This window comes from Lissotriton helveticus, assembly GCF_964261635.1.
Source record: "Lissotriton helveticus chromosome 1_1 unlocalized genomic scaffold, aLisHel1.1 SUPER_1_unloc_24, whole genome shotgun sequence".
Lineage (NCBI taxonomy): Eukaryota > Metazoa > Chordata > Amphibia > Caudata > Salamandridae > Lissotriton > Lissotriton helveticus.
The window spans coordinates 840,733-862,004 of record NW_027611664.1 but is presented as its reverse complement, the minus strand read 5'-3'; the positions used below and the strand labels follow the sequence as shown (position 1 = coordinate 862,004).

Below are 21,272 nucleotides of genomic sequence, written 5' to 3'. Positions count from 1 at the left end.
TAACACCTGAGAGGTTTCCGAAAGATCTTTAGTTGCAAGAAGGCATCACTACAGTCCTCATATCCTTCTTTCTGCAGCAGCTGTGTCTCATAACAATGGTGGCAAACAGATAGGATTGCAGATAGAAGGTGGATAGACTCCTGCTGAAAGCTGTCATGCTATTGAGATTTGACCCCTCTATTGCCAAATAAACTAGACTCCTTGCTGACATCACAAATTATCTTTATAGTTTAGGGAATAAATCTCATTTGACATCTCTTTCTACACAATCAGCAGTGAAATACCATGAATTAAAATAATTTTTTTTGCTTTATTTCATTAAAAAAACATAGATTTCTTATAAATATGAACAATCTAGTTATCATTGTGTGAATTGTATAGCATCATGATTGCTTTTTACTGGATCATATTTTAGCTCATGGTAATGTGAACGTAAGTTGGGTTTGATCCTGGTACACGCCTCTGTAGTGTGTTTTTTAAAGGCTCTTGGATGTCCATACATGGGCCGTGGTCGGATGTTTGGTTGTTCTTCATTAGTAGAGATTTAAAAGTGTCAGTGTTCAATTTCTTTATGCCTCTAATGGCCGTACCAGCCACTTATTCCTAAATATATAGAGTTGAGTTTAAAAATGGTTCCTGGTAAAGTAAAGTAAAGTGAGTTTAGTCCTGGTACAGACCCCGCAGTGTGTTATTTTTGACCAGTCATGTGTCTAATTCCTCACTTGCTTGGTGGTGTTGATGATGGTGTCGATGGCAGGAAGAACTTCCCCGACTCAGCACTTCATTAAAATGAACTAGTGGAAGGCATTCGTTTCTACCATCTTCGGCTACTGAAGATGTGCCCTTTCCTTTCTTCTGATTTGCATATTATATTGGTGAACTCCTTCCTCTAGGCAAGTCTAGGCTATGAGAACACTGCGTATTTCATGGCTTCAGCAACACAAAAGCACATTTCAGATTTTTCAGACTGCTGTGGTTTATCTTATTTGTGGTCTGAGGCAGCCTCAAATGCATAACAAAGTTTATTGTTTGCCCACGAGGCAGCACATGCTTTGTAAGTTCATTCAAACACTGGCAGAGATTATACAATGAGGGTTCCTTTTTGCATGTATACACAAACCTGAATATCATTTGTGTCAAGACTCAATCGTTTGTGCTCCGTCTTTTCTGAATCCAGATTTCTTTTCCAGTGCCAAGGATCCAGAAATGTATAGCAGGGACCCGACAGTTCAGGATTCTAGCTCTTCAGAGCTGGAATTCTTTACTGCTCAAGATTCAATCTCTCCCTAGTTGTCAAGCTTACAGAAACTTAATGAGAACTAAACTTTTCAACAGCCCTTTCTACTATCAATAATTTTCCTATCATGCACCAGTTCAGTTCATTCACCAGTTCGGATTTGGATGAATGATTCTCTGTAAGAAAAGAAACTTTAAAAATACTAACTGTGAATCATTTACATAGTGGTAAGCCAGCAAATCTCCCAAGGATCCAGCTCGATGTTGTACACCTATGGCTCGTGCATTAAAAGATGCATGTGATGATGGAAATGAGCATCACTTCTTCTGCATTATGGGTGGGAAGACACGTGTGGCACTGCCACAGGGTTCGTCATTGCATCCCATCCTCTTCAATGTCTACACTGCTCCACTGGCCTCCATCATATGGCTCTACAGCCTCATCATCGTCTTTATTTTCAGATGACATGCAACTCATGCTCTCCCTCTCAGAAGAAACGTCGATCACACAATTGCCCTTCCTCATGTGCATTTCCAACATAGCATAAAGGATGAAAAGAAGCTACCTCAAGCTAAATGCTGACAAATCTGAAGTTGTACTGTCTGGCAAGTACACCTCTCTCTGGACTCTGGCCAGGTAAACCAGCACCAGAGGCCCCACATCTATCCCAACCACGATGCCAGGTAATCGGTATTGTAATGGATAGCCAAATCTCCACGGCCAGTCATGACAACATAGAAGCAGCTTCCACACTGTCAAGATGCTCGGAAGAATTTTCAAATGGATCTCACTAGACAGCAGCAGGAGTGTCAGACAAGCATTCTTCACAAGTAGACTAGGCCACGGAACCATCCCCTATGCAGGCACAACCACCAAGCTCACCAACAAATGTCAAGCAGGTCAAAGCACAGCGGCAGACTCATACTCAATCTCATCCATGGACACGCATAACCCTCACTGACTCCCCATCTAGAAGCGCACCACCTTCAATCTCCCCACATTCACCTACAAAGGCACTCCACATCTTAGTCCCTGCGTAGCTCAACGACCACATTCACTTCCATACCCATAATTGGCAACTCAGATGGACTGGACAACTCCGCAACCAAATCCCACATCACCTCACTACCAGATGTCTTTTCCCACATCACCCCCAAGACCAGAAGGAACTCCCCCTCCGATCCCGTTTTTGTTCAATTGGGGACCAGGATTCCCTCCTGGGTGATCAGCGTGTCTTGCAAATCCAGTTGGCATAACAACCATAACTGAACGCATCAAGCCTGAGAGTTGCAGCTCATATTTTCACACTTTCACTTCTCCTGCTTTTGGACACTGTTCTCTAGATGCTGCCACAGAACCAGCAATGTTCCGCAAACTGACCTAACACCCGAACCAGCTATGAATTTCCACCAGTATGTGCTTGTTAAATTAGTTTTAGTGTGCTGGGCTTATGGATTTATTAACTAATCCCTTAAACTAGCTTTCAAATGACCCTTTTTAGTCCAAGCATTGTTCACATTGTTGCTTTTAAGGCAGCATGATCAGGTGTACTTGGGTGTTTTGCTTTCTTAACTATACCTAAATAAATAAAAACAAACAATGGTTATTTTATTTTAGTTCACATTGTGCTCATCTCCCAGTATGTTTTGCTGGTATTTTGTATTTTTTTCCAAGGTTTAAAGAAATTAACAATTACTGAGAACAGACACGTTTATAATTTTACAAATATCTGTTTCTTTCTTCTTTCCTACTAATCCAGTCTTTTATCACCTACTTTTTAAAATCTGGTATTCGAAGTTTCAATATAATTGTAATTTTATTATTTTGAGTAATTCCTTCATCTCAAAAGAACTGCACTTTTTTATTACTGAATATGTCCACAGACTTAAATGTCCATCTACTTAAATGTTTGCGGAATTGCTGCACCTCTAGGAATATTTCTATGCACGTTTCATTAAGGTCAGTCTTTGCTTATGGTATTCAAAGGATTATAGGGGTGATAATCAGAAAAAGGTCTTCACTTGTTCAATGTACTTGAATGTTTTTCCCTTGGGTGTGTTTGCTGAAGTCTTATGTAGTAGTGATGACTAACTGAAGCTCTTCACACATTCACTTCACCTGAATAGTTTTTCCTGTGTGCAAACATTGGTGCTTTGTAGGTATGAAAATCATCAAAAGCTCTTCAAGCATTGGCTGCACTTGAGTGGGTTTTCCTCTGTGTGTATACACTGATGTCTTTGTAGGTTTGATAATCGACGAAAGGCCCTCTCATATTGACTGCACTTGGCTTTTCCTCTGTATGTGTTTGTTGATGATTCATTAATGTAGAGGATTTACTATAACTACTTTCAAATTCACTGCGCTGATATGGTCTTTCCCCAGTGTGAGTTCTCTGATGCTGTTTTAGGTGTGCCGATTGACTAAAACTTTTCTCACATTCATTGCACTTGTATGGCTTTTCCCCTGTGTGCTTTCTCTGATGAATCCTGAGATTTGAGGAGTCCCTAAAACTACCTCCACATTCATTGCAATGGTATGGTTTTTCCCCTGTGTGTGTTCGCTGATGGCTTTGTAGGTGTGATAACTGACTAAAGCACTTTGCACATTCACTACACTTGAATGGCTTCTCCCCTGTGTGCGTTCTCTGATGAATCTTTAGCTTTGACGAGTCCCTAAACCGACTTCCACATTCATTGCAATGGTATGGTTTTTCCTCTGTGTGTGTTCGCATATGATTTATTAATGTTGTGGATTCTCTAAAACTACAACCACAATCAGTGCATTTAAATGGTTTTTCTTCTGTGTGTGTTCGCTGATGAATCCTGAGTTTTGCCGATTCAGTAAAACTACTACCACATTCATTGCAATGGTATGGTTTTTCACCCGTGTGTATTCGTTGATGGCTTTGCAGGTGTGATAACTGACTAAAGCTCTTCAAACATTCAATGCATATGAAAGGTTTTTCTCCTGTGTGTGTTCGCTGATGTTTCCTTAATGTTGACGATTGACTAAAACTACTTCCACATTCATTGCAATGATATGGCTTTTCCCCGGTGTGTGTTCTCTGATGCTGTTTTAGGGTTGATAACGTACTAAAACTCTTCTCACATTCATTACACTTGTATGGTTTTCCCCCCGTGTGCATTCTCTGATGAGTCCTTAGGTTTGAGGAGTCACTAAATCTACTTCCACATTCATTGCAATGGTAAGATTTTTCCCTTGCGTGTTTTTGTAAATGTCTATGTAGGCCTGATAATTGAATGAAGCTCTTCACACATTCAGTGCAGTTGAATGATTTTTCATCTGTGTGCGTTTGCTGACAGCACTTTAGTAGTGATGACAAACTTAAGCTTTCGCTGAATGCGTGTGGTTTTTCTTTCTTTGGTTCAGGTATATATTTTTCTTCATCCCTTGACTGCGTTTCTGGATGGGACAACATGGTTGATAATGCACTTGCGTTAGTCTCACATTCCCTGGAAGTGTGTGATATTTCAGACATTTTCTCTCTGATTTAACAATAAAGTACAATGATCACTAAATACCCTTCTTAGTGGGCGATTGTGTCTTTAGATTCAATAATGGTGCTCCATGCTTATGGATAAAGATGAATCCTCCTACTGGTCACAGCAAATTGGGAAAACGTTTGTATTGTAGATAGCAGAACATGTCTTTCCTTCACCCTTCAGTTGTCTGGCTCCACTCCATTGTGCTTTTCTCTGGTTGATGTTGTTTAGCTAGAAAGTGTATGCAGTACACCTACAGCACTGAATGGTGGGTTGTTATAATTGTGGACAGCAAAGCATTGCTGTAACCACATCCTACAGATCCCACGATAAAATGCTGTTATTGGACTTATTTATACAGGAGATAGTTTGCCTTAATTCTCTAAAGTTCTTTTCTTCGTCTTGTCGCGTGGAGATGCACAGCTCAGACTCTTACATCCACTGAATTGCCTTTGACTGCTTCTTCCAGGATCTGTCAGTTTATGCTCTGGATCCTCTGTCTCGGATGTGAAGGCTTTATTTAATATTGGAGCTTATTTACTCTGACTGTTTTTGCAGATTTACAGCATTCTCTTCTTTATTCATAAACATTTTGTGCATTCAAGGCTTTTTTTCTGTTGAATGTAAAAAAAATTAAAATTACTACATGGAAAGATAATGGAATTTGCATGCACAATATTTAACTGGCCATAAAAACATCTTTGCTATACCATCTTTGAAACTTATCAAGGTTATTTCACTATAAACACTATAAACTATATACAGATATTTCAATAAAAGTTCAGTTGAACATGTCACAACTTATTTATTTCAGAAAATGTGTTGATTTACCAGTGTTCATAGAGTAAATTAGTAAAGAAAGAACACTTGCGTAGCACTTGCATAATAATTACAGCTCTTTGTAGCTGCATATAGTCAAGATTTTGTTAAAACAAAAATAGCGATTGGAGTAAGAGATGGACCGGAAGACCCAAGGCAGCAGGATGCACCTCACAGTGTTGTGGCATTCATCCAATATTTTTGTACATGGAGTTGCCTGGCTTCATTGCCTGCCCCTACAATATGCTGTTGGGCATTGGTTTGTTGATACTTTTTATTTTATGGTGTAACGTACCTGGTCTGGAAACTGATAATGCGGACCACTGAAGGTGAAAATGGTATTGATTAAATTATTTTGGCGAGGGGATAATCTATTTGAAGTTGAGCAATTGCTGAGGCCCAATGGTTGTGGAAGTCCAATGTGCTGATTAGTTGACAAAAATAAAACAAATGTATCCTTTTTGCTTAGCCAAGAAAGGCAGATACGTTGAGCAGCATGAATAAATAGAAGCTGGCATGGTCAGAGTTGTCCAAGGTAACTGGTGTTGTCAGAAGAGCAGATAAACTGATAGTGCCACAGTGGAGGGTGAAGTTGATGGATTTGTTACATGAGGGACATGGGGCACTAACGGTGGATGAATTTCACCAAGCAGCATACAGGGCCGAAGAGGTTTGCATTTTAGCTTTGCATCTAACTTTATGGCATTCTTACAATGTTTCTGGGTAAGTTAATTTGTGGAACGTAGCACTAGCTTCGCTGTTGCCTGTGAAAACTGATCAAACTACAAGAGATATAGCAGATGATAAGCCACACGATGAGTGGCCAAAGGCAGCAGCTCTCAGACACTGAACTCCAAGAGCAACACCAGCCTGATGAAAGGTCAGACTTATTGTTTTCTTTAAAATTACTGATCTTTATACTCTAAACTCCAATAATCCCTTCCAGTTCTCTATCTGTCTGAGTCAGAAATAGTTGATTGATTTTGATAAGAAAGGCCCATGTTCTCCATAAGAAGGGGCTTAATTCCACAGGATGTATTGATAATGCAGTTGTGATGGTATGCATGGACAGTAACTAAGATGGTGGGTTGAAGAGAGTACTCCTGACTGAGCCTGCCCCATTTAATGTCTTTCACAGAACTGGAGTACAACTGCCAGGGCCGTCTAAACATTAGTAGCCATCTACTGACTAAAAAGCATATTTTGCTTAAATGTGAATTGGCAGTGTCCATTTCTACAGAGGCAGCATAGTGGGGGAAGGATCATGGTGGGCCACTGATCCAGCAAATCCTCAATTAAAAGTTGGAACAGAGATATACTTAGATACTCTTTGATGGCCTACTGTGCGGATACAAAGGCCACATACAGAACAGACCAGGGACTCGGGACGCGGCCAGGTAATTGGAAAATAACTGCTGGGATGCAAAGGAAAACAACAGCTTCAGGCTATAATCAGACCGTGGGGGGTTGTTAGAAAAACAGTGAAAACACCACACAAAAGAGATACTACACCAGCTTATACAAATAAAGCTAAATGTAATAAACCATGACAAAAATCGAATTAGTAGATATTGAACATTAAAGTGTTTAGAGTAAATGGCGCCAAAAGAGTAAAGTACTTGCTGAAGTTATCTGGTCACGGCAGATCGGGACACAGTACCATGTTCAGGCTGACCGCTATAGAGTGTGTGTCGGCTACAGGGACCCAGTTATCCTTGCTGAACAGAGCATTGTGTGGATCCGTGTCGAAGATGAGTCGTGCAGCTAAGGAGGTTCATTGGTTTTGAGATGTGGTGTGCCTGCAGTGTGAGGTCTTGTTGCATCTTCATCAATGACGGCTTGCAATGTGAAGTCCAAGGCGGAGATGCGCTGCGCAGTAGGGGAGATGTTTCAGTTCAGAGGAGCTGTTGGGCTGCAATGTGGAGTCCATCGCCGAGGCTGCTGTTGACGGGGGATGTGAGGGCCTGTGCAGGGGATGTGTCACACAGCGGCAGGTCCGATGCAGTCTCAGGCTTCGATGCAGTTCTTTTGCAGAGGTTCCGATCCATCTAGTGCGGTGATGGGTTGGCTCTGCTTGGGTTTGCGCCGCACAGTAGACATGTGTCGGTTCTTCTGGATCCACAGAGGCTAGCAGAGTACCTTAGGTCCACTTCGAAGTGTCCAGGACTTGGGTGACACCACTTGGCAGGAAAGACTTGCACATGGCAGAGTCCAAGTGCAGATGCAAGGTTGTTGGAAGCCTGTTATATCCCCAAGGCTTCAGTTCAGGAGGACAGCCAACCAGCCGTTGGAGTCACCCTGGGCAATGGGTTCTAGGGAGGAGGGTTCAGTCCTTCTTACCCAGTCAAGAGGGCTACAGGTCTGCACAGCAATGCAGGAGTGCAGCAGAGAGGCAGACCTTCAGCAGCACAGCAATCTTTCTTCTAGGCACAGTATCCACAGGTCTAGAAGTGTAATGAAGGGGTGGTATCAGAGATTGTTCTTTTATACACAGTTATGCCTTTGAAGTGGGAAGAAGCTTCAAGAGACGTGCCCTGTTTTTCCTACCGTGGCTCCAGACTAAACTATAGGGAGTACGCTGACCTTTGTGTGGACACAGGATACAGCCTAATCAGGTGTAAGTGAGGCTGGGCCCAGCTGCTTCCTCCCATCCTGCTAGTGATGGCCCATCCAGTCACGCGTTCACTCCCACTGTTTGTGACTGTCTAGGAGGTATACAGAAAGCCCCACTGCCTACTTCAACTAGTCATGTGACCAAAGACAGGTTGCAGGCACCAAATGGCTAGGGCAGGAAAATGCAAGCTTTCTATAAAGTGATATAGCTGTTCTGTTGGGTGTTGCAATTCCTTAGTATGAAAAGATGGTGTCTAGAATATATCACCAATGTATGCAGATCAATATATGGTCTCAAAAATTATTTAAACAATATACAAAACATAGATGGAATGTGGCCCTATATTAAACCAATATTTAACACCCCCATGGTACAATCAATAAAAATCTAGACAACACACAGAATAACTATTAAATATTTTGTATATTCCAAATCATTTACTCAAATAATATACAAAATTTTCTTCGTATATGGCTGTCACGGACACACAAATATCGAACAATGTGACTGACGACACAACGTGCAACTGTGCTTAATACAACACAACACAGAAAAATGCACATGAAACAAATAAAGAAATACCTATTCTTATTGTGCAACTGGTTCAACATACACCCTATCTCTTAATTATTTCATTAGAGGTGGTTGACCACGATCATGGACCAATAAGATGACGTTTCGACCCTGGTGTGTTAGTGTATACAAATCACGGCAGGTCTTCCTCAGAACTAGTAAATTAACGACAGCCTGTACGGGGAAACAAAGCTTCACGCAAGAATGGTGTGTGTTATCAAATAAAATGAATTCAAAAACATAAGGAGGACTCCAAATTGACTCACCTAGCTGTAACCACATTATGTGGGAACAGGATTCCTCCAGGATAGGCTGGAGCCCACAGCAAGGCATCAACCAGTATTGAGACTAATATCTTCCAACTAGGGAAATTATTCTAAAAAGCAGAGATCCCTGTGGGATAAAATGTATTGCCATGAAAACTTGGTTTATAATGCCCAAGGAAATGCGTCTGAGACATAGTGGGACATGAAACGCTCACCGCTTGAGAGCGCACAAAATCCGCTGTTGCCGATGTCTACTACATGGTAATTGTGCCTCCTTACAAGATAGTGGCCCCACTGGCCCTCACTGGAACCTAATCTGAGTACATTTAGGTCTCTGTAATCGTGATTTTAATACTGTTTTAAACAAAGTGGTATTGTGCTCCTACTCAATAAAACACGTACTATTCAATTCAATTCAAAGAATGCTTTATTCGATTTTAGCAAAGGTATAAAATCATAAAAGCAGCAATTAAAAATAATCCAATTCATACATAATCACCATTAAAATCAACATTATATACAAGCATTAAAAACTGTACATCTGCAATATTGATAAACATTCCATACATAGACAGCACTTATCTCTAACCAGATTATGACTAACAAATTATTACATTTCGTCTCTTCAAGATGCTCTTTAACAAACCGGTCATGATCATAATGCAGTATTCGCTATCCAGTTGTTGCAAAAAAATGTAGGCTGGGCGGTATTGACACCATGCTCCCTGCTTCAAGTACCACTTAATCCACCTTACGCGATTGTTAACATAGTAGTGACAAAATAAAACCACGTGGATGGTAGATTGCTGGGAGATATTATCGCAAGGGCAAAGCGTCAAATCGCTTGACCAGTCATTTTTCTTCAGGAAAGTTACCAGGCGATGAAGTAAATCAAATCTAAACCTGGTCAGTATATATCTGTCAAAACCCTTCAGGCAATTACACGGATAGGGTTGAATCGTGTAACAAACCAGGATCATCTGATGTTGCATGACAGTTTTTTTGTTGATTTCCCCTGTTATTCTAAGCGTTTCGAAGTGGCTCATGCATAATTGTTTTAATGCTTTTCTGGATATATCACAGACCGACTCCGGATTATAATAATATACAGGTCTGTCCAGATTGTTTAGCAGCTTCCTAACGTAGTATAACCATGGAATATTTCGTGCCTGGTCCAAGGCCGTAACGTCCTTAATGATTTCTCTGTTCAATCCCAAAGTGGGTGTGGACCAAACTCTGCCATAATAAAATTGGTTGCAGTTTAATGAGATCCATAATAAACTCGATGCCCAATTCAGCATGGCAGTTAAAACAGGTGTACTCTGCGGAACCGCTAAGATGTATCTTCTAAAATTATTTTCCACAATTTGAATTGACGCAACATTGCAAAGACCCCAAATGCCCGCCCCATACATTGCTATGCTCCTGAATTTTGCTATATATATTTTTAATAGGATCTCTGGGGGTCTTTTACCTAGTTTTTGTGTAAAGTTCATTAATGCCGTGGTCGATCTTTTGAATAGGAGGGTCCTACTCCTAACCGCTGGACTCCAAGAGCCTGCACCCTCAAGAACTACGCCTAGATAGGAAAAGGTTCTAGTATACTCAATTTTAACATCAGCCACTACTGGATTTTTATCCTTTTTTTGTCCTTTCCCACACAACATTACAAAAGTCTTTTTTGCATTTAGTTTTAGGCCCCTACTAGCCATAAACTCTGTATAGGTGGAAAGTGCTTTCTGAATTCCTATCTTTGTTCTGGCCATTAATACCGCGTCATCCGCGCGGAGAAGGGAGACGACCTGCTTATTATTGTGTCTTGGGGAGTCTATGACGTTGGCCCTCAATTCCTCCTCCAAAGCGTTAGTATATATGGAAAGGAGGAATGGGGCCAAGATACAGCCTTGTCTAACTCCCCTCTCCATGCGGAATGACTTGGTACACTCTGCCTTAAGGCCATATCTGACCATTGCTGTGGCTCCTGAATATTAATTGCCTTAAAAATTGCACAATAGCTGGCTCAACCTTTAAATCCTCTAAAATGCTCCAGAGCTTGTTATGTTCCCCACAATCAAAGGCAGCCGTGAGGTCTGCAAATTTTGCATACAGACGCCCAGACTTTGCTTGGGTATACTTCCCTTGTAATAATGTAAAATTTAAAATCTGCTCCACCGTGCACATCCCTTCCCTAAACCCGTATTGAACCGGGCTTAGAATGCTGTTATCTTCCACCCAGGTTTGAAGTTTATTTAGCACCACTCTTCCTGCGACTTTCATTAACGAGTCCAGGAGCGATATTGGCCTATAGCTAGAAGGACTGTCCTGGTCCCCTTTTTTATAAATGGGAATGATGACCGATTCAGACCCAGATTTTATAAACCCTTCTGAACAACAAGCCTCAAGGACTCGTGTCAGAAGTGGGGCCCAAAGATCAATAGTCATCTTAAATAAATCTATTGAGATTCCATCGGGACCTGGGGCCTTATTTCCCTTACTTTGATTAATCGGCAGTAGTACTTCTTCAAAGGTGAACTCAATCGCAATAGGTGACTGGGCCAACTCACAAACCTCCACCTCCCTATGCTTAATCTCACTTTCTACATCAGTTACATCTCTGCTATAGACCTTGGAAAAAAATTGGATCCAAGTATTTTCGTCGATCACAATTTCCAAACTAGCACTTCCTTTATTTGCAAAAAATGGGGCATTCACTGCCTGCCAGAATGAACCGGAATCTCTAGGCAGAGAAGCCTCATACAGATTGTCCCATGCCTGTTCTTTTATTTCTCTTTTACGAGTATTTCTGGCTGAATTATAAGCCTTCCTGCAGGCTCTAATTTCCTCACTGTCCCTAATTAACTTGCTAAGTGCGGCTTTTAGCAGAGTGAGTTTTGGTACATTGACTGTCGAACCACCTATCCCCTTTTATAAGTTTCTTATGCTTCGAGGTAATCATGACTTTCTGAATAATTTCCGTGATCCGCATAAAGCCATTTAGAGTATCAATCTTAGAGGTGTCCTCATTTAGACATGTTAAAATTGGTGTCAAGGCCTTTGTGACTATGTTCATATTAGTCAACATGGGGTATTTTTTCCCCCACCTTACCGAATAACCATTTTGGCGGGACAACACTAGATCTTGTACCCAGGCCAAACCCTCTACGGTAGAAGTAGCATAGTTGCCGGGTACTAGTAGAGTCAGACCGAGTGGCAGATTTTTTTTTTTTTGTAATATCTCTTTATTGCATGCATTCGCAATCCAATCAGTACATACAATAGTAACCATGTGTAGAAACAGATGGAATGTTCTTTTAAGCAAATAATGGTGAAGCATATCGTCGTGAGATTGCAAATTATCAGCATACTACAATACGATAGTACAGTTTTGCATTTTGATATTTTCACATAACAAGAAAGTAAAAGTGAAATCATAATGTAACTAAAAGAAAAGTGGTCACATTCGCATGAAAAGGAGGTTCTAAACGGTAACATTGCGGGCAGAGTCAAACATGCCAGTCGGCACAAAGGTGAGAGATTCTCATCGGAGAGCAATTTGAGGACAGCATACCAAATCGTACATGTGTGGACGAGGCGATAAGCAAACGCAACATTTAAGATTCAGGAGTCCCGAGGTGAGAAAGGCAACACACAGCGTGGCAATAAAAAACTTCTATGAAGCCGCCAGGGCGGCATAGTGCACGTCTTGGCGATATATGCTGAATACCCACCAAGTCAACCCACCCCTGTCGGGACAAAGGAGTTATTTGATTGGGATTGCGCTCCCTGTGTTAGTTTTGCAAGGTATGCTCGGAACGGCTCCCAGATGTCCAGAGGTCTGGAGGCGCTAGGAACCATCTCAGAGTATTCAGCGCTGTTGGCGTTACAGTACGCTATGCTACGGAGCCAGGAGTGGGCTGTAGGGGCTCGCCTAGCACACCAAAGCAGCGCCACTTCGCGCTTAGCTAACAGGAAGCCGAGGGATGCTAGTTTTCTAAGCTTACACTGGAAGTTAGCGACATAGCCAAGCAACGCAATTTCGGGGGTAGGAGGTAGGTCCATGTCCAAGATTAACCCCAAAACCTGGTGTGTATGTAGCCAAAACGTGTGTAGTTTTGGGCAAGTCCAAGAAAGATGAGCAAAGTCAGCCTGGGGGCCATTGCATTTAGGGCAGTTGTGCAGTTTGTTGGGGTCTATTCTGAGAGCAAGTGCAGGAGTGTGGTACATTCTCCTAAGGAACTTAAAATGTATTAGTTTGTGACTGGTGTTGATGGAAACATCCCTAGTGGTGACACAACAGGCTGCCCACTGATCGTCCGTGATAGTGGTTCCCAGGTCGGCCTCCCAAGCAGCGCGCACCTTGGTGTCAAGTGAGGGAACCGATGCCATGCACAGCCTATATAACTTGGATAACGCGTGAGCCCCTGTTTGGTTCTGTATTATGAAGGTAAGTGCAGTAGATTCTTCAGGGGGAGCGGGAACGAAGGGAATTCGGCCCTAAGCATGGAGCTGAGTCTGGTCAGCGTGAATGAGTCCATGAAAGATCTGTCAGTGAAACGGTGGTCTTCTGTGAGGGAAAAGGCGTGGCCATCCGGGAGAAGGTCCCCTACAGTGTGTAGTTGATATTTGGACAACGTGCGTTGCACCACTGAATCCCCGGTGATAGGGAGCCAGTGGGGGTTGGGCAATGGCAGAGCAGGGGAATAGAGTTTCTCGAGGAGTAAGAGGCGTCTAAGTTTATCCCAGGCCCAACAAGTAGTGGACAAAGGCTGTATATTCTGCGGGTCTCGGGGAGTCCCCTAGGAAGGACGGAAGAGAGGGCCACTGGGTGCGCCAGGACTGCCTCCGGTCTCAAATGCGGAATCCTGGTATCAGGGTGAAACCAAGGGTAGGCGTATGAGCACTGTGCGGCCAAGTAATATAGAAAAAACTCAGGCACGCCAAAGCCGCCACGTTCATACGGGAGTGTCAAAGTATGCCAAGAGACTCGAGGGTGTCTACCTCCCCATATCAGGCGCAAAAGAGCGGAGCGAAGTTGGGAAAAGAAAATCTTGGTTAGGGGGATCGGGATATTGTTGAATAAATATAAGAACCGGGGGAGGACAATCATTTTTACGATGGCAATCCGCCCAGCCATAGAAAGCGGGAGGCGGATCCAACGCTCCGTATGGTCTTCCAAAAAAAATCGAGGGCATGGCCGTAATTCAATCGGACAATGGACACCGTGTCGAGATGAACGTGGACTCCCAAATATTTCACCGAGTCCTCGCTCCATTCCAATGGGAACGAGCAGGTCCACTGTACCGTGGAAGGGGTGAGTGGGAAAATCACTGACTTATGCCAATTTATATGCAGGCCCGAGTAGGTACCGAAGTGGGCAATCTCCTCCAGCAAAGGTTCAAGGTTGGACTGTGGAGCCCGTACATACAAAACCGTGTCATCGGCGTATAACGATAGCAGCAGCGGGCTGGTGCGAAACTGGAGCCCACGATGGAGATGTTTCTCCTGGAAATGCCGCACCAGGGGGTCCGTAGCAATGATGAACAGGAGAGGGGACAGTGGACACCCTTGGCGGGTGCCCCGCGAAAGCGTGAAGTTTTTAGGTCTCGCCTGTCGATGCGCATGCGCATCGAGCTTGCGAGCCTATTGCGGCCTAACCACGCTTTAACTAACAAGCAAGGAATCGTGGCGATTCCTTGCAGTGCCCGTGACTTTTAAGCTCAATGCGCATGTGCATTGAGCTTAAAAGCGCGTGCACAGCCGCCCGCATTCCTCTGACACCTTTGAAGTGAAGCTTAGCTTCACTTCAAAGGCCCGGCTTCTTCACACCCACATGCCGCTCTCGCTCTCCCCGCTCCGCCCCCTCCCCTGCCCGCCGTGTGACCTCGGCTTACACTCACCCCTCCTTTCTCCCCTTTAGGCTGCTTTCGGATGCTTTGTTCGCAGCTTGTTCTCGATCTTATTCGTTTTGCACTTTTCACGCATCCATTTGCAGTAGGAATTCAACACTGTATGTCAATCTCTTAAGTACTGCCCATTCTTCAAATACAGCTGCAAGCGCATTTGTCTTTTTTTGTTTTTGTTGCCATCATTTTTCATATGAGCTGATCTGGTGTAGCTAATTTTGTTTTCGTATCCCTCCTGCAAGCATGAAAGACATTGGGAACCACCTTAAAGTCTATCTGATTACATTTCATGAAAATCTCCACTTAACAAATCTGTTCTTTCCTCGAGGACATTCTTCAGAAGAAAACCCTCCCGTTTTTAATTGTATTTTATTTCGGAGCAGGTGACAATTTTTCCAATGCTTTACTTTGTGAAACTTGAAAATTTTTGTTTAATGTTTTTTTGTAAACACATCAATGACTCCTCTTCGTCCATATCCCTGGCCCAGCTCACAAAGGTATACAGAATTTCATAGTTCACTTTCACAATAAAGATTGCTTCCTTTTAAAAGTTAAAACTTTAAAAAGCTTTTGTAGCATGCTGTATCGTAATTGATTTTTTATGTCTAAAACTTGTAAGTGTTGTGTGTATTCTTGGTAAATGTCACGGCTGTGCTTTGACTTTCCTGTAAAGAGAAGCTAATGTTACTGGGAAGATGAGTGGGGAGTGCCTTGTCAGCCTGAACACGTTGGCCTTAACAGGTGCCCTTCAACACACGTGCTTCATGCTCTCGTAGTGGGGAAAGTGCGCTCGTTTCATGTGCATTAGACATTTTCCTACTTGGGAAGTGAAGAGGGCCTTTTAAAACTGCTTCCAGATGAACATAGCTTAACTACTCAATATGAATTGAATCACCTTTGGAATGAGTCGACTTCACACAGGAAATGTCATTGCAGGTGGGGTCAAGTTAATGTTTAAAAACCATTACTTTGGGCCGCTTCCGTGTACTGCATGAGCAGTCCCTGTAACTTCTGCAGGCCAGCTGCTGCTGAGACGCTGACACTCTCCCGCTTTCTGCTTGGCGCCACCAGCCCTTCCTCCCCTCCTCCCCGGACGACCACCGTCTCACACCCCATCCCCATATGCTCCTTCCCTCCCACTCGCTGGCTCCCCCTCCCCCCCCCCCCCCCACCAGGCTCTCAATGCTTGTTTTAAACCAAGGCAGCGGGGGCTCTTCAGCGTCTCCTTTGCCTAAAACTCACATGGTCGCTCTTGGATTTATTTTTATTGGCCATTAACTCTGTGGTTTGCGCACTCTGTCAATTTTTTACAAACAATTTTTTATATTCTCCCACTGGGCAAAGTAACATTTGCTGTGGGCTTAAAAATATCAGCATTCGTTAATCACTCGTGCATGGCTTACTTTTTTTGGTATCACTTGTTCTCTCTCTCTCTCTCCCTCCCATAACTCTCTCTCTCTCTCTCTCCCATAACTCTCTCTCTCTCCCTTCTCTCTCTTTCTCTCTCTCTCTCTCCCCCTTCTCTTTCTTTCTCTCTCTCTCTCCCTCCCATAACTCTCTCTCTCTCTCTCTCTCTCTCTCTCTCCCTCCCATAACTCTCTCTCTCTCTCCCTCCCATAACTCTCTCTCTCTCCCTTCTCTCTCTTTCTCTCTCTCTCTCTCTCCCTCCCTTAACTCTCTCTCTCTCTTTCGCTTCCCTTCATTTACTCGCCCACGCAACGCCACTCGCCCACGCAACGCCACTCGCCCACGCAACGCCACTCGCCCACGCAACGCCACTCGCCCACGCAACGCCACTCGCCCACGCAACGCCACTCGCCCACGCAACGCCACTCGCCCACGCAACGCCACTCGCCCACGCAACGCCACTCATCCATGCAACGCCACTCATCCATTTGCAAAACGGAAAATGTTAAACTCTTCTATTGCGAGACCTATTGCATTTTCAATGCTTGTCTGTAATGGTACCGTTTAGTCGTATTCGGGCGGTGGGAGCGGAGTACAGCAACTCGACCGTTGCCACAAACATATCCGGCATTCCCATTCGACGCATGATCGAAAAAAGAAGACCGAGTGGCAGATGATCAAGTCCAATTGGATGGATCATGAACTTTTCCACCAGGTTGGCATATCTGATGGGCATGATAATAAATCAATCACAGAACTGAAGCCCCGTCCAATATAAGTTGGGTCAAATTTAACAGTAGGGGAACACATCATATTGGCAAACCCAAGATCAAACATTGCCATTAAGTCGTTAAATCCTTCCCCTCTATCCGTATGAACAAAATGCTTGGGATGGCCATTATCATCCCGATTATTTTTTCCCCCATCACACGCATTTGAGTTACAAATATTTATGTTAAAATCCCCACCCCATACCAAAATTTCCTCTCTTCCGGGGGGCGTGGCCAGCAACATGGCCAGATAGGTTGTGCCTCGAGTGAGCTCCGCCGAGCTTGCCTTAATCCGACGAATAAATCCGGTCCACAGACCCCGTAAAGGCGATCGGGGACATGCAATATGTCCCGTGGGGCCGCAGGAACCACCGGCTGACTGACGGAGGTGGAGAGGGGCAGAAAACGACGAGCCACCATAAACGGGGGAGAACGAGGCCCACCCGGCAAGATGGCGGCGCCCTGAGGCCCGGAGGGGATAGACCAGACCGGCGGCATTGAGAGGCAGGCGAGATCGCCGAGGAGGGGCCGCTTGGGCGGGCGGGGCCGCCGAGATTGCAGCGAGGACCGCTGCGGAGAGCCGGCCCCAGGTGCGGCGAGACGAAACGGAGGACCGGAGCGAGAGGGCTGCTGCCTGCGGGGCTGAGCGGCGTGGGGGCCCGCCGGACCGGCCGTGCCCGTCCTGTGGGAGCCGGGAGCCAGAGAGGGAGAGGACTGCTGGGACGAGGCCCTGGACAGAGCACTTCAGCTGGGAGGCCCGTGGGAGTTCCGGTGAGTCGCCGCTCTCGCCCCAGCGCAATGAGACAGGATGCATGCTGGGCAGCCTGTCACAGAGGGGCTGACCACCAATAAGCCCCTAAGGAGTCTGGCGCTGTAGAGACAAAGAGTCGGGGGGCACACCCCGGGACCGCGTGAGGGCGCCTACACTCCCCTCTTCTCCCCCCCCCTACCATTACATGGAACCCTGGCAACGGGAGGGGATGGCTGCTGACAGCGGGCGCAGTTGGAACTGACCGGTGGTGCATCCGGAGGCCGCCGGCCCGCAGAGGGGGGACGGCTGCGTCTCCCACTCCCCTGCCACATAGACGGGAGAGGCACAGGAACAGGTCCTTTTTCACGGGCAGGGTCTGACCACGCGGGCACGCACTGCTCTGATGCCGGGACTGGCCCTCCGGTCGTGCAGATAGGTGGAGGACATCACCCGGGGTGCATGGAGATATACCTGGATTGCACGTCAGGCGGCGGAACGCGGCATGGGGAAGAAAGAGATGGCCATGAGGGCCCAAAAACAGGGTACCATAAATCGTTTTGCGACGGCCCCTCCAGCCACGGAGTCAGAGGACCAGGGGCTGCGCTCGGACACGGCGCTCCTGATGGACGTCATTCAGGCGTCAACAGACGACATAAAAGCCTCCAGAGCCGCGCTTGAGGTGAAGATTGGCGAAGTGGGATCAGAGGTTACGCTGCTAAGGCAAGATTTCCGCAATCTGACGGAGAGGGTGACCACGGCGGAGACCAGGTTGGGAGAAGCAGAAGATGCGCTCACCACGCTGAGGAAAGACATGGCGGAACTTCAGGCATCGCATAAACATCTCCAATGGAAGGTAGATGACGCAGAAAATAGGGTGCGTCGCAACAACCTGCGATTCGTAGGTTTTAGGGAAGGACTTGAGGAGACTAACGTGGCGGCCTTTCTCCACACATGGCTGCAGAAGACCTTCCAGAGGGCACACTTCTCCAACTGCTTCATTGTGGAGAGGGATCACAGGGCGCTGCTGGCAAAACCCCCGGAAGGGGCTAGACCCCGACTAATCATTGCCCGTTTTCTGAACTTCGCGGACCGTGACCTTATTCTGAGGGAGAAAATTGCAAAAAACACAGTTGATGGACAGAATGTAGAACAATGTCATACATTCACCCCAGTACAAGGATCTGGGCCTAAATCCATCGTTTTTTTGCACTCCACACCACCCTGGGTTAGACACTGGCTATATGCAAATCAGCTCTGACCCTGTGCCTCATGGGAACAGTCCAGCCCGAACTACCAAGCCATGTCTTTCCCAGACCGGAATCAAGCATCCAAGGACCGGTTTCTGGCTATCAGCCTTCATTCAGCCTGGATACAACCTAACCTCCTGTCTGTTTACATACGGTAGCCTAGCTACCAGCAGCACGCCATTGCGCACTGCTAGCCCCGCCCCCATACCAGCCCAGGCCGCGCCCCATCCCGGAAACGGCCAACTCCTCTTTACCGCGTCCTGCTGCCCTCGCAACTACTAGCCGAGCAGAGGACGTTAGGAGTAGGTCGGATTTGATCTTTCCTGCCAGTAACTGTAAGTAGATTCTCTATGTTAGCGCTCAGGTACACAAACATGTTGTGGTAAATAAATAATTAAATACCGGTTCTATTTTTCAGGATACTCATATGAACAGATAGCTCAATAAATAAGAGTCAGGATTCGAGGTATCTTGAGTCTGCAGGTTTTAATGAAGCATAAAGGACAGGAACAGGACAGCCTGCATGGGAATAGGATGGCACGGCAGCTGCCGGGGGCAGAAATGGGATGGCTAGCAACTTTTAATAACAGTACACGATATATATATACTAAAACAATTGCATTACATTCAATACAGTAGGCGTAGCAGTGGGCGTTTCTAGTAGCAGTCGCGAAAGATAAGGCAGAAAGTAGGTGTAACAAGAGGCGTGTACAGGGCGTATACATAGACATGTGATATGAACGTCACAGAAGTGTCATAAACGGGGCGGAAACATGGAGGGGGCTACCTGAGCAGCTGGGACCTCTAACCTAGTGATGCACGCAAACGGGCAATGACGTGTTACCAGGGAGAACTGGGGGCTATGACTTCTGCGCTAGAAGAGGAGACTAAAGTCTGGAGTGTCAGAGCGACATGTACCTAAAACATATCTGGTATCTGATGTTTGGAGAACATGTTGATAGAATCCAAAAGTTATCAGGGTAAAGGCTACTTGATACTAAGACTGGTACATGCATTATTCTACATGTATTGCGTGTGCGAGGAATATTCTATGAATATAATACAGTATTTCTCTTACATGGAGACGGAAAGGCTAGACTATGGCTGAAACTATTGATGCGATTCAGTAGCTTAGGAATGCAGAGAAGGAGGGCTGGACTGATAACTAGAAGCATAACATACTCTTGGCAGACTGGGAGGCAGAGCCAGGCCGAGCCGGGCACTGTGAGGCAGGAAGTAAGCGAGGGGTCAGGGATACAGGTGGGGGCTGTATCGCTCCTCGGAGAGGGTTCAGGAGACTGGAGCTGAATCTGGTGTCCGGGCCCTTTTGAGGCCTAGAAACGGGGACTTTTACTGAATTAACGTGCACACTGTGAAGCGTGGCAACATAGATTTACATAGGCCTAATACTCGTAGCTTTCACGAGAACTGGAAACTGGCATACTAGGGTGGGACACAACTATAATTGCGTCTTTAATCGACCATAGGGGATACAGATGCATATCGATCATGCACATATAACATAGGATGGGGAACACGTAGGCACATACAACATGGCAAAATTTACTTTTCCACATTCCCTCCTTGTGCCCTACGTTTCCATCAGGAAACATCAATATTCATGATACCATCTATCATTTCATATAGCATCATTTGCTCGTCTCGAATTGTCTTGGAAAGGGACTTAGGACTAGGAATACAGGATGTAGCACAAATGCCGCAAATCGCAGGGCCACATTGTAAACAGAGGCAGCAACTAAATATAATCATTACTGCTATACCTAGGAATGACAATACTTTCCATCCCCAGGCGGAAATTATACTCCAGAGCCAACCGGACCATGTCCAGGTGCCTGGATTCTGGTGTAACTGATGGGCAATTTTATGAAGTCTGGTTATAGCTGAATAAACAGACGGTGCGTTATTAGGAATGAAAATGCAGCAACTAGATCCGATGACTCTACATGCTCCTCCTCTATCGGCCAGTATGACGTCAAGAACGAGACGATTTTGGAGCACGACAAAACGCATAGCAGATTGCTCTTCGGTTAAGTTACCTAGAGCAGAAGTAGTCTCATTCACTACTGCTTCAAGAGTTCTAGTTAACCTACGGATTAGCTTACTATTCTGGATAGGTCCTATAAAGAAGAAGAAACCTTTATTGAAATCTTGATATTGTTCT

The 21,272-nt window shown here is 45.1% G+C and overlaps 1 pseudogene; it reads right to left on the bottom strand.

The window, feature by feature from the left end:
• Positions 1-405: 405 nt before the first annotated feature.
• Positions 406-21,272, bottom strand: part of LOC144805780 (uncharacterized) — a 47,941-nt pseudogene continuing 27,074 nt past the window's right edge.